Genomic DNA, 13,102 nt, shown 5'->3' with positions numbered 1-13,102 from the left:
ACTGTTGAGTATCTGGGGGGGGGGGGGATAGAAAGTGCTGACTGGAGAGACGGTATTGAGCCCCAGGGGGTGCTGAGCAGCGGCTTCCCCTGTAGAATGTCCCAGAATACACTGGCCAGCAGAGGGAGGAATGGGCCCTGCACTGACAAAACAGCCAGCCTCATCAACAAAGCCAGACAGAAAACAGGGCCCCTGGGAGTGGGATAAGGAGTTGGATTTTGGCGAAATGGCCCATCTATTGTTGTAGAAAAGTGTTCTTTTCAAAATAACTTACACTTGATTTTATTATGTAGCACATTTTTGGTTGTAGAAAACTTAGTAAATGTAATAAATCAATGAAAACAAAACTGGCTGTTTTTCTCTCTTTAGATTTCAACTAATTTCCTTGAATTTCACTTAGCACTCAGGCGACTTCAAAAAAATTATTTGAAAGTGTGCTTGCCAAAGTGTTCTTTCCACAGTGTATACTTTTAATAACTTTTAAAATTAACTAATGAGAATAGGGGTTAGAATATGGAGAGCAAAACCCTTGTTTTGTAAGCGCTTTGGGAGCCAGGGTTAAGTCCTTTTTCTTGTAGCCATTCTTTCAGCATAATGCCTGGATCACAGTAAGTGTTCCATAAATAGTTGTTTTTTTAAAAGTAGAACAATTCGGGGCTGGAGACATAGTACAGCGGGTAGGGCGCTTGCTTTTCATACAGCCAACCTGGGTTCGATGATCTCATATGGTTTGAGCATCTCATATGGTTCCCTGAGCCCACCAGGAGTGATTCCTGAGCACAGAGCCAGGAGTAACCCTGGCTCTGTCAGTGTGGTCCCAAAACCAAAAAAGAAAAAAAAGAATTATTTTAGGGGCCATAGAGGTAGTCTATCAGGTAAGGTGCCTGCCATGCATGTGGCTGACTCAGGTTCGATCCTCAGCACTCTATATAATCCCCCCCCCCCCCCCCCCCCCCCCAGCGCTTCTAGGAGTGATCCTTGAGCTCAGAACCAACTGCCAGACTAGCCCTGAGCACTGCTGGTATGAACACCCCTTCCAAATTATTTTATAGGGACTTATACCCAGTGGTGTCCAGTGGCTCCAGCCACTCCTGGTGCTGCCTGGGCCTACGTTTTGAATCTGGCATCTAGGGCTCAGGGGATGGCATTTTGCTGCTGGCTTCCTGGTTACTTCTTGGCATGCCCAGTGGTTCTCTTGGAGGGCTGGGAATCAAACTTGGGGCCTCGCAAATGCTAGGTTTGTGTCCTACCATGTGAGCTAAGCTATCTCCTCAGCCCCATGGCTTTGAATGAATAGATGAATTTCTCATTAATCATTTTGAATAGTTTGTTTCAAGAACTGTGGAAAATCAAAATCACATATTCATCCAAAGTGAGTAATCTTTTCTGTGCCTAAATTTTCCCTCTCCTTTTTTGTTTTTGTTTTTGGGTCACCCCCAGTGATGCTCAGGGCTTACTCCTGGCTCTTCACTCAGGAATGCAGTATTCAGGGGACCATATGGGATGCCCTGGATTGAGCTGCATGTCAGACAAGCACAGAACCAACTGCCAGACTCTACTCACTGTACAGTCTCTCCAGCCCTGAGATTTTTTTTTCTTTTTTTTCCTTTTGGGTCACACCCAGCGATGCCCAGGGGTTCCTCCTGGCTCAAGCACTCAGGAATTACTACTGGCAGTGCTTGGGGGATCATATGGGATGCCGGGGATCGAACCCAGGTCGGCATCATGCAAGACAAATGCTCTACCCACTATACTATTGCTCCGGCCCCGGTGTTATTTTCTGATAAGTGTACACTTATTTTGTGGATTAGATGTGTTCAACTTTTGAAAATCAGTCTTTCTCATGGTAACCCAGGACCTTTGGGAGATGATGAGGTAATATATTTCCATTGCCTGATGGAATTAACGGTGGAAAGTGGTAGATTCTAGGCTCTGCCAACCAGGGGGATGCCTGGTACTGTTGCAGATACAGAGAACATCATGAGGTGGTTTCACTTGACTTTTGTTTCTTTAGATGCTTAAGATAAACTTTCCTAGTGACAGTCTGAGGAGATAGGTAGTGGTGGTTGAGGAAGTTGACTTTTGTTTCGCTGGAGAGCTATGCAGAGTTCTTGAATTAAGGTGTGTACTGAATGGCTTAACTGGCAGTTGGTTTAGAGCGTAATGGAAGTGAGTACGTCGGGAGTGACAGTAAGCAAATAAACTGGAGAACTGTGGTCATTCAGGAAGGAAATTCTGAGTATGTTCATAGTTACAGAGTAGGAAGGCAAAAAAGTAGGAAAGACAATGAGCAATTGGCGGATCCTAGTCATTAAATGGAGGAACTAGAGTCCTCAGGTTGCAAAACTTCGGAGAGTAATGTATACTAGAGATAATGAAATAGAGAAGGGGCCAATTTTGAGAAGGTTGTTTTTGGGGGGTCCACACCTGGCAGTACTCAAGGCTTACCCCTGGGTCTGTTGTTCTGGTGGGGATTGGGGATCCGGGAGGGGGCGGTGTTTGCACTATGGGGTGTCAGGGATCAAACCTGGGTTGGCCATGTGCAAGGCAAGAACCCTACCCTCTGGACTATCACTCTGGCTCAACAAAGGTGGGCTTTTTTTTTTTTTTAATGTATAAGGGCTCTGTGATACCAACTTTCAGGTAGTTAGCGAGGGATCAAAAACTGCAGAAAGAGAATGAAATTATTCCTAGATGGGGCAGTTGTAGGTTTTTTTTTTTTTTAATATTTTTATTAGTGAGACATCATGAGGTACAGTTATAGACTTACAAATTTTTGTGCTTGGGTTTCAATTATACAATGATTAAATACCATCTCTCCACCAGTGCCCATTTCCCACCACCACGGATCCCAGTATCCCTCCCACCCCCAACCCCCCATCCCAACCTGCCTCTGTGTCAGGGCATTCCCTTTTGTGTAGTTTTTGACATTGAATGGATGAGTGGTTCTAGGTTGACAGAAGTAACGCTGCATTTTGAAAGAGGACACTTGTGGTTAAGAAAAAAAAACAGGATTAAAGATTAATCAGAGAAAGGAGAAATTAGTCATCTGAAGACTAGGAAGATGTTACAGAGACTTCCTTTTCCTTTAGACAGTACGCCAGGGTGGATGTTTTCCAGACACACGGGTGTTCTCTGAGTAGTAATGAATGCCTCTGGGGAAATTTCTTTGGCTTTCCCCTTCTCTTCTCTTCCCTTAGCCGTTTCTGTTTCGGTGCTGACTGGGGTGCGTGCTCGTGGTCACAGTGCTCACACTCTTGTGCTCACTTGCAGTTTGGTTGCCTTATTCACCAGGGCATGCCCCCCAAGTTATGGCTCTAGGGTCGCAAATGACAGAGTTGCTGGGATTGCACTTGTGTAGGTGGGGGATGGAGTGGGGGGCAGACTCATTCTGACCAGGTGGGTGCTCCACTGCCGAACGCTCCCCAGGGACCCAAAGGCCAAAACAAACACACACAAAAAACTGATTTCAGGGTGTCTGGTTAAGTGGGTAAGGTTTGATCCCTGGTACCACATATGGTCCCCTGAACCCTGAAAGGGTCCCTGAGCGCCAAGCCAAGAGTTAGCCCTGAAGCGCCACTGAGTGCGACCCATAGACCCAAACAAAACAAAATGATGGAATTCATTTTATTTCTAAACTTATATATCATCCCTGGGAAAAGTATTGAAAAGTTATTAGTGTTATGTTACAGAGTGACAAGGTACAGATTAACTGTAGTTGGGGCTGGAGCCATAGCACAGTGGGTAGGGCACTTGCCTTGCACACGGCCGACCCGGGTTCAATCCCCGGCATCCCATATGGTCCCCCAAGCACTGCCAGGAGTGATTCCTGAGCGCAGAGCCAGGAGCAGCCCCTTAACATCACTGGGTATAGCCCCCAAAAGAAAAATAAATAAATTATCACTATAGTTAAAAAAAAAAAGGAAACAAAAAAATTGTGTGCTGTGTCCCATCTAATTTCTTGAAATTTTCCAAGATAGATTGGAGTTTTAAACCCAAAATCAGCTTACTATGCAACAAAATGTCAGATTCCTTGTGAGTTTTAAATGATTTTTTTAAGTTTGAAAGGCCTGATGAGTGATAAGCATTTGGGGGCCAGGGACACTCCCAGACTGCTCCGAAAGTCTTGGGGCCCACCTGCTATTTTTTCTTTTTTTTTTTCTTTTTGGGTCACTCCCTGGGATGCACAGGGATCACTCCTGGCTCTGCACTCAGGAGTTACTCCTGGCAGTGCTCAGGGGACCATATGGGTTGCTGGGAATCAAACCCAGGTCTGCCGCGTTCAAGGCAAACGCCCTACCCACTGTGCTATCTTTCCAGCCCCTCACCTGCTATTCTTGGCTGACCCTGGGCCCCCCAGCAGTGTTTGGGGGCCCCTCTTGCTATACCCAGAGAAGCGTGGGGTCCCGTGCATGGCCAGGGAGCAAACCTGGGGATCGGCATGCCCCCTAAGGGCAGAAGCTGTTCCAAGCCTATCAAAGGCCGGAGCCCAACTGCCTCCAGTGCCAGCGTGGGATGGTGGTGAGCACACAGGCTTGGTGCTTTGTCGCTCCACTGTCCCCTGGTAGTGGGCCCTAATCTCACTGTCTTTTTTTTTTTTTTTTTTTTTTGCTTTTTGGGTCAATCTGGCGATGAACAGGGGTTCCTCCTGGCTCTGCACTCAGGAGTTACTCCTGGCGGTGCTCAGGGGACCATATGGGATGCTGGGAATCGAACCCGGGTCAGCCGCGTGCAAGGCAAACGCCCTACCCGCTGTGCTATTGCTCCAGCCCTAATCTCACCATCTAGAAGGACAGTACAGCTCCTAAAGTGTAGCCACTTGACAGGATGTAGCACGGAACTTACCTTCTAAGGAGAGACAGTGTACAAAAGCATGTCGGGTGATTCAGTAGTGAGGAGGACAGGTGGGTTGCTCTGGTTTGTTGCCCTTCTCACTAAGGTGGTGAGGAAGGCCTCCCAGGTTAGGAGACCCGGAGGAAATGAGGGAGCGAAGCGACGTGACCATGCACACACAAATCTCGTTCATCATTTTGAGTACGTCTTGACCTGGGGTGGGAGCTCCAGGTCAAGGGAAGGGACAGTGCAGAAGCCCTGAGGGGCCTGGCAGGAGCTGGAGAGGTGGTACAGTGGGGAGGGTCCTTGTCGTACATGCAGCTCGCCTGGTTTGGTTTCCAGCGCCACCACCTATGGGCCCCCGAGCACCGCCAGGAATAAGCCATGAGCACTGCCCGGTGTGGCCCCCAGACAAATCGAAAAATGGGGGGGGTGGGCTGGTGAAGATGACCAAAAGAAGGTCCATGGGGTAAGGAGGGGGAGCGATAGGAAGTATTTGCAGGGGGGGGATGGGGGGGGGAGAGAGAGAGAGAGAGAGAGAGAGAGAGAGAGAGAGAGAGAGAGAGGAGAAGAGAAGAGGAAAGGAGAGGCACCATTGACCAGTATGAAGGGATGAAGGGTTTGCACCCCAAGGAGGACTTTGTGTGATGAGAAGCCGCCGGAGTGTTGCCAGAGTAATTTTTAAAGCCAGTCTGATGTTCACTTCTTTTCTTAAAAACGCTTCAGTTCTGTTTCCTTTGGAATGCAGTCCAGCGCTGTATTCTGGCACACAGGGTCCTGCACAGTCAGGCCTCTGCCTATTTATTTAGCATCATTTGCCTCCTTCCCACATGTATCCCTCCCTGCAGCCAAATTGGATTTCGGTCAGTTCCCTGGATGGGCCTAATGATTCCCGCCTTGGTGTCTTGCAGCCTGCTGTTTGTCCTGCAGGAAACCTGAGCCCTCAGCTCTCCAGGGACAGGTTCTGTTTTGGGGGTGGGGTGGGGGTGGGGCGGTCTTCTTTGTGTCCCGGGAACACCTTGTGACTTCTTGTTCTCTCACTGTACTGATCCCTCCCTGGCCCCCCTTTGCTGCTTTGTACTCGGGCCACATAGTCTTGGAATGTGCCACGTTCTTTTACAGCCTGATTCTACTCTCGTCACACCCTTGCCAGCTGAAATTATGCCCATCCTTCAAGAACCAGCTCAAAATTACCATCTTTGCCCTACTTTATAAACATGTATACGTAGCTGTCTTTCCCCATGGACCTCCTGGCTGTCTCAGGCTTCCTCTTTAGTTGAGATGTTTCTTTTCCTTACCTAACCACACAGCATCTTTCTCCTTCGTCCCACTGTAAGGTCTTGCAGAGATCTCATGCTCAGTGGATATCCTCAGTGTGTGCCATTCGATTTCAAGCGGGGCGAAGTCAAAGTCAGAAGCAAAAGTGAATAAAGTGAGATGCCTAGAGCTAGCACAACAAACTTACTTTAAAAAAAAAAATTGAATCCCCATGGGATACAGTTAGGAAGATTTCATGATTGCGTTTCAGGCATAAAATGATCGAACACTCATTCAACCACCAATGTCCCCAGTATCCCTCCTGCCACACCCACCCAACCCCAGCCCCTGCCTCTATGGCAGATAGTTTCCAGTACTCTCTATTTCTGGGCATTATGGTTTGCAGTACAGATACTCAGAGGCTATCGTGTTTGGTCCTTTATCTACTTTCAGCACACATCTCCCATCCTGAGTGACTTAGTGATCCCTTCTCTGTCCCAGCTGCCTTCTCCCGCAGCTCATGATGCAGGCAACCAACCATGGAGCAGTCTTCCTGGCCCTTGTCTCTACTGTTCTTGGGTTTTAGTCTCATAACAAACTTCTTTTAACATGATGCTTATTTTTCAATTTTAATTTTTCTTTAAATTATTTATTTATGTTGGGTCACACCTGGTGATGCTTAGGGGTTACTCCTGGCTCTGCACTCAGGAATTACTCCTGGTGGTGCTCAGGGGACTATATGGGACGCTGGGAATCAAACCCGGGTCAGCTGCGTGCATGGGTCAGCTGCTGTGCTATCACTCCAGCCCCTCAATTTTAATTTTTATCGAAGTAATTAAAAAAAGTTTTGGGGGGAGGCATACCAGCATGTTCAGAGCTTACTCCTGCCTCTACTGTCAGGGATCTCTCCTGGCAGGACTTGGGGGACCAAATGAGGTGTCAGGGATTGAACCCAGGTCAACTGTGTTCAAGGCAAATGCCCTACCTGCTATACTGTTGCTCTGGGCCCCAGTAATACTGGTTTATAACATTAAATAGGTTTAAGGTACATAGCATAGTTATTTGACCACTGTATATACTGCATTATGATTGCTGGCAAAAGTCTGATCCACTGCTATCTAGTTAACCTCATTTTCTTGCTTTCTTTACCCTTCTCCTTCCCATCTAGAAACCACTGTTTATCCAATAATCGACACTGGTGAGATATGAACCTATAGGAACGCTTATTCTTGGCTGCCGGGAATTGGAAATGGCACAACCACTTTGTAGTATAATTTGGTGGTTTCTTACAAAACTCAACATACTCGACCATACAAATCAGTTATTGTACTCCTTGGTATTTGCCCAAGTGAGTTGAAAACTGTATCCACCACGCAAAGACCTGTATGTTCATGTTTATAGTATATTTATTTAGAATTGCCTAAAATTGGAAGCGATGCGTCTTTCAGTAAACCCCAGGCCAGCCATAAATCTGTTATTCAGTGCTAAAAGCAATTGACCTGCTGAGCTTTGAAAAGAGGCTGGGGGGAACCTGAATATTTAGATGAAAGAAATCAGTCTGAAAAATCTACCTTTTATCCGATTGCAACTTCCATCACTGTATCACTGTCATCCTGTTGTTCATCGATTTCCTCACGCAGGCACCAGTAATGTCTCCATTACTGGTGAGATTTTAGCAAGTGCCACATTGGAGGCTCCTTTAGGGTCAGGGGAATGAGACCCATCATTGTTACTGGGTTTTGGCATATCGAATACGCCACGGGGAGTTTGCCAGACTCTGCCGTGCCGGGCAGGATACACTCGGTAGCCTGTCGGTTTCTCCAAGAATGAGAACTAGACAAAAAGAGGTCTAGCTTCTGGGAGCTGGGTTTTATAGTCCCTGGGTCTTGGCCGTTGACGGGATAATATGGCGCCGGGGCCATTTGGTGGGTGTAACGCCTAGCTACTGGAAGATGGGGGATTGGGGTGGAGGAGGCCCAGTCCTGATCCGAGCAGGCTTGGAGATCTCAGCCCCGGGTCCCACACAACTGGGTTCCTCTACCGGTTCCTTCATGCACGAGGCTCGTCTGAATGTGTGGAGAGTGGTCTTAGGCATGGCTATGGCTGGTTCCGGAAAAGACAGAGCTGGAAATAAAAGAACCCACCGATGCTTGCCAAGGATATGGGTGATGAGGTGTGTGTGGGAGAGGTGAAGAGGCAGAGCAGAGGATTGATGATTGGAGCTATTCTGTACTACAGTACTGGATATGTGTCTTGCATTTGAACTCATGGTATGTGCCACACCAAAAGAGAACCCAAATATAGACTGTTGACTCTGGATGATAACACTCTGATGCACACTCGCTGGTGGTAACGAATATGCATCGTTCTGGTGGAGGATGTTGATAGTTGGGTAAATTGTGTGTTGGGTGATCAAGGAGCATAAAGCAACTTTTTTTTTTTAAATCTCTTTTTGGGTCACACCCAGTCATGCACAGGGGTTACTCCTGGCTCATGCACTCAGGAATAACTCCTGGCAGTGCTCTGGGGACCATATGGGATGCTGGGAATCAAACCCGGGTCGGCCGCATGCAAGGCAAATGCCCTCCCTGCTGTGCTGTTGCTCCAGCCCCCATAAAGCAACTTTTTGTTCAGCTTTTCTGTGACTTTAGTATTGCCTTAACAAAAAAACAAGACAAAACAAAAAAAGTCTACGACTCCTGATTGAAAGCCACCCAGACCTAAGGCAGGAAGATGGTGGGTGCAGAAGGGAAGGTCCTTGGGATTGACCTTCAGTTCCAGCTCCAGCTTCTTCAGAAAAGTGGAAGCACATGCTTTCTACAAGCAGACTGTAAAAATGCTCAGACAAGGTGAAGCAAAACTGGCCGTCCTCACTAGGGGCCTGGAGAATTTTCTGCCTTGAGGGAATCTGAAACTGAGTAATATGCTGTTACAGGCCCATACTGGGGTCCATATATACAGTGGTAATAAGACTGAATTGGGCTCACCCAGAAAATGCCAAGAGTCTGCACGCTGGCCCCCACAGACTCGGGTGGTTCTGGAAGCATTAGAAGCATGCCAGTGTAGCTGGGTGTAAAGCAAGATAAGGTGGACTGGATGTGACTGTGACAATGGAGAAGGGTCTCGGCCACTTTGGTGGGGGTGAGTACAGGAACTGCAAACTGTAAGTGTCAACACTATTGCGATCTAAGCTATGATCACTAAATTAAAAGGAAAAGACTTTACCAAAGGGGTAGGTAAGAAGACATTGGTGGAGGGCATTGTCACTGGTGTTGGGTGGGAAGTCAGAACATGGTTCACCTGGAACACTGTTATCAATAATATTACCAGTCACGGTGCCTAAATAAAAATTGGGAAAAAATCATTGGTAAGTTTTCAGTAATAGGACTGGAGCAGTAGTACAGGCAGCCGGGCCATGTATGTGGCGGATCAGGTTCAATCCTCAGCATCCCATATGGGTCCCTCAAGCCCGCATGAGTGATCCCTGAGTACAGAGCCAGGAGTAAGCCTTGAGCACAGTTGGGAGTGGCCCAGAAAAACTGGGGGGAAAAAAACCATAAAAAGCTTTGTGTAATAAAATCACAGAGCCTGTTTTGAAAAGTAAGGGGGTAGGCATGTAGCCTAGCTGTAAGCTGTAAGCTCACTCTTACCTTGCATGTGTGAGGCCTGGGGTTCAAACCTTGGCACCACTAAATAAAAGTACCCCTAAATGAGAATATTGGGATTAAGGTTATTTTTTCTTTAATTTTCTAAAATTTCCCAGACCTTATAGAATAGTTGGATTTTTTTCCCCCCTTTTTGGGCCACAACCGGCGATGCACAGGGCTTACTCCTGGCTCATGCACTCAGGAATCACTCCTGGCAGTGCTCGGGGGGCCATATGGGATGCTGGGAATCGAACCTGGGTCAGGAGCAAGGCAAACACCCTACCCACTGTGCTATGATTCCAGCCCCGAATTTACCATTTTTTTCAGCTAAATTTATAACCAAAGAAGCAGCTCTTAGCTCTGCTGATAAAAATCCAGAGTTCTCTGCCTCATCAGGAAGAGTAGATGGAGATGGTGAGCGGGGCTGGAAAGCTAAGGGTTGGGCGGAATGAGGCTCTGACTTCTCCTTTCCATCTCTCCAATCAGTTTTTCCACCTTTTCACTCTTTGTTAAAGGCCTTCCTCCTTCCCTGTTGAGGACTTTCCTCAGAACTGTTAAATGAAAAAAAAAAAACCCTGAAACCTGGTTAGTTTCTATCCATTGCTGCTGAGACATGGAATGAACGGTGGTTGAATGGCGAGAGGGCCAGGAGCCAGGCTTTGGTGGGAAGTGATTTGGAGGGGAGACGAAGGCGTCCAAGGGGCGCTGTGTACCATCAGGTCTGTCCCTGAGGGTACATGGTCTGTCAGTTTCTTTAATCTGCGCCTTTTTTTTTTTTCATAAGAAGTCATAAGCTTTTAAGGTCGGAGATCTGCAGGTGGTGCTAAAGCTTTGTTAAAAAGTTTCAGTAAGCCTGGCGGTAGCTCAGCTGTGTCTCCTGAGCACTGACTCACCTTGCGTGTATGAGGCCCTGGGTTCTGTTCCTGACTATGCAAAGAAGAGAAAAGCTCCAGAAGGCAGCAGAATAGCATCCTTGGGGCTTGTTGACAGACTTCTGTTGACAGACTTGTGTTTGTAAGTGCCACTGCAGATCAGTGTGTGTAGATAGTGTGTTTTCTTCGTGGTTTCAGTAATTTTTAAAAATTTGGTATACAGGGGCTGGAGCCATAGCACAGCAGGTAGGGCGTTTGCCTTGCTTGCAGCTGACCCGGGTTTGATTCCCAGCATCCCATATGATCCCCTAACCACCGCCAGGAGTAATTCCTGAGTGCATGAGCCAGGAGTAACCCCTGTGCATTGCCGGGTGTGACCCAACAAGCAAAAAAAACAAAAAACAAAAAATTGGCATGTATTGAATTGCATTATAGGTTTTGCATACGGTAGATGTTCAAAGTTTTATGGACCTGCTAAAGACGGTTAATGTCTGTATCAGCCACAAGGGAGCATTTGTGTTTTGACTTTGAAGTCTTGCTTTAAATGATTCTAATAGAAGTAACAAGATTTATAGTACTATTCATTATACTTTTCCTGCCTGCATCATTCCAGCACCACACCTGTCCCCACTGTGCTCATGTTCCTCCACCAGTGTCACAGGGACACCAGCCAGGGGGCCCCTGTGCAGTGTAACCTCAGTTCTGTGGACACTATCTCTAGTTCCAATGACTTTGGCCATTTGTTGTCCCTTCCTATGTTTCTTTATGTCCTGCATTTGAGAGATGGGTTTTGTTGTTGTTGTTCTTATTTGTTTTTGTTTGGGGGGCTAAACCTGGCAGTGCTCAGGGGTTACTCCTGGTTCTGTGCTCAGAGAGCACATGAGGAGGGCTCAGGGAACCATGTGGGATGCTGGGGATCAAACCCGGTTTAGTTGCATGCAGCACTATCTTCTGTTAATGTTGCTCCAGCTGCAGAGAGAAATCACTGTCACTGTCACCGTCCTCCTGTTGTTCATCGATTTTCTTGAGTAACATTTCCATTGTGAGATTTGTTGTTACTGTTCTTGGCATATCGAATACGTCATGGGGAACTTGCCAGGCTCTGCCGTGCGGGCGAGATACTATCAGTAGCTTGCCGGACTCTCCGAGAGAGATGGAGGAATCGAACCCGGGTCGACTGCGTGCAAGGCAAACCCCCTACCCGCTGTGCTGTCACTCCACATATCTCACACGAATATACAAGTTGACTAAAGCTAAATCCCTGAAATTCCACAAAATTGTCAATGATAAGTTGAAAATGATTCCCCCCTACTGTATCTTTTACTTTTTGTAGTTTATAAATTAATAAAAGTAAAAGCATGAATAATTATGTGCTGATACATTTTAAAATTAACATGAAGTAGAGAAATCCCCAAAGTGCATAACATAAGAGTGAGAAAAATTAAGAAATTTTTTTTCTTTTTTTCTTTTTTGTGCTTTTTGGGTCACACCCAGTGATGTTCAGGGCTTAGTCCTGGCTTTGCACTCAGGAATCACTCCTGGCAGTGGTCGGGGACCTTTGGGATGCTGGGAATCGAACCTGGGTCAGCTGCATGCAAGGCAAATGCCCTACCTGCTGTGCAATTGTTCCAGCCCCGAAAAATTAAGAAAATTTCAAGGGAAACTTTTTACAATTGAATAATCGAAAGAAGAAGAAATTTTTGTTTTGTTTTGGGGGCCACACTTGGTAGAGCTCAGGGGTAGGGTAGCTCCTGGGTCTGCACTCAGGGATCACTCCTGGTGGGGGTCAGGGGACTGTAGAGGAAGCCTTGGATGGATCCCAGGTCGGCTGTTTGAAAGTCAAATGCCCTACCTGTCGCCCTACCTGTCTCCAGCTCTGGAAAATGGTTTTTAAGTCTGCCTTATTGTTATTATTATTGTTATTTTAATGGTGTATTTGTTACTGACGTTTAAAATGTAAAATCGGGCTGGAGCAATAGTACAGTGGGTAAGGTGTTTGCCTTGCATGTGGCTAGCCTGGGTTTGATCCCTGGCATCTCATGTGATCCCCAAGCATTGCCAGGAGTAACCAGGAGCATCTCCAGGTGTGGCCTCCTCAAAAAAATTTTTTAAAATGTAAAATCACAAGATTTTCATTTTCATAACATAAAATAGGAAAAAACGTGAGGTACTATAGTTACCCAGATTTCCAGAAATTGCCCAAAACCAAAATTTAACTCCTGTTCTTAAGTGAAATACCTACTAGTTTACGAGGTTGCTGTTGTTGTTAGTTACAGACTTTGACTTTTGCAATGTCAGTGCAAAACTCTACCTTCAAATTTCAGACTGTCAGAATTTGTTCTGAATGATGTTTATTTTGTCAGCCATTTTTCTTTCCCTAATAGGATCTCTGTGACACTAACTGCTTTTTTTTTTTTTTTGCTCTTTGTGTGTCTTTTTTTGCCCCCCTGATATAAAAATGTACAATGGACTTCTGCTCCTGGCCAGTACAGA

General features: G+C 46.5%; 1 protein-coding gene across 1 annotated transcript in view; it reads left to right on the top strand.

Moving 5' to 3' along the window:
- The window catches only part of FKBP5 (FKBP prolyl isomerase 5), a 132,216-nt gene that overhangs the window by 18,205 nt on the left and 100,909 nt on the right, over positions 1-13,102 (top strand). The gene's annotated exons all lie outside the window — the stretch shown is intronic.

Source organism: Sorex fumeus, unplaced genomic scaffold, assembly GCF_029834395.1.
Source record: "Sorex fumeus unplaced genomic scaffold, SorFum_2.1 ptg000094l, whole genome shotgun sequence".
In the NCBI taxonomy this organism is placed as follows: domain Eukaryota; kingdom Metazoa; phylum Chordata; class Mammalia; order Eulipotyphla; family Soricidae; genus Sorex; species Sorex fumeus.
This window is presented reverse-complemented; position numbering and strand designations above follow the sequence as displayed.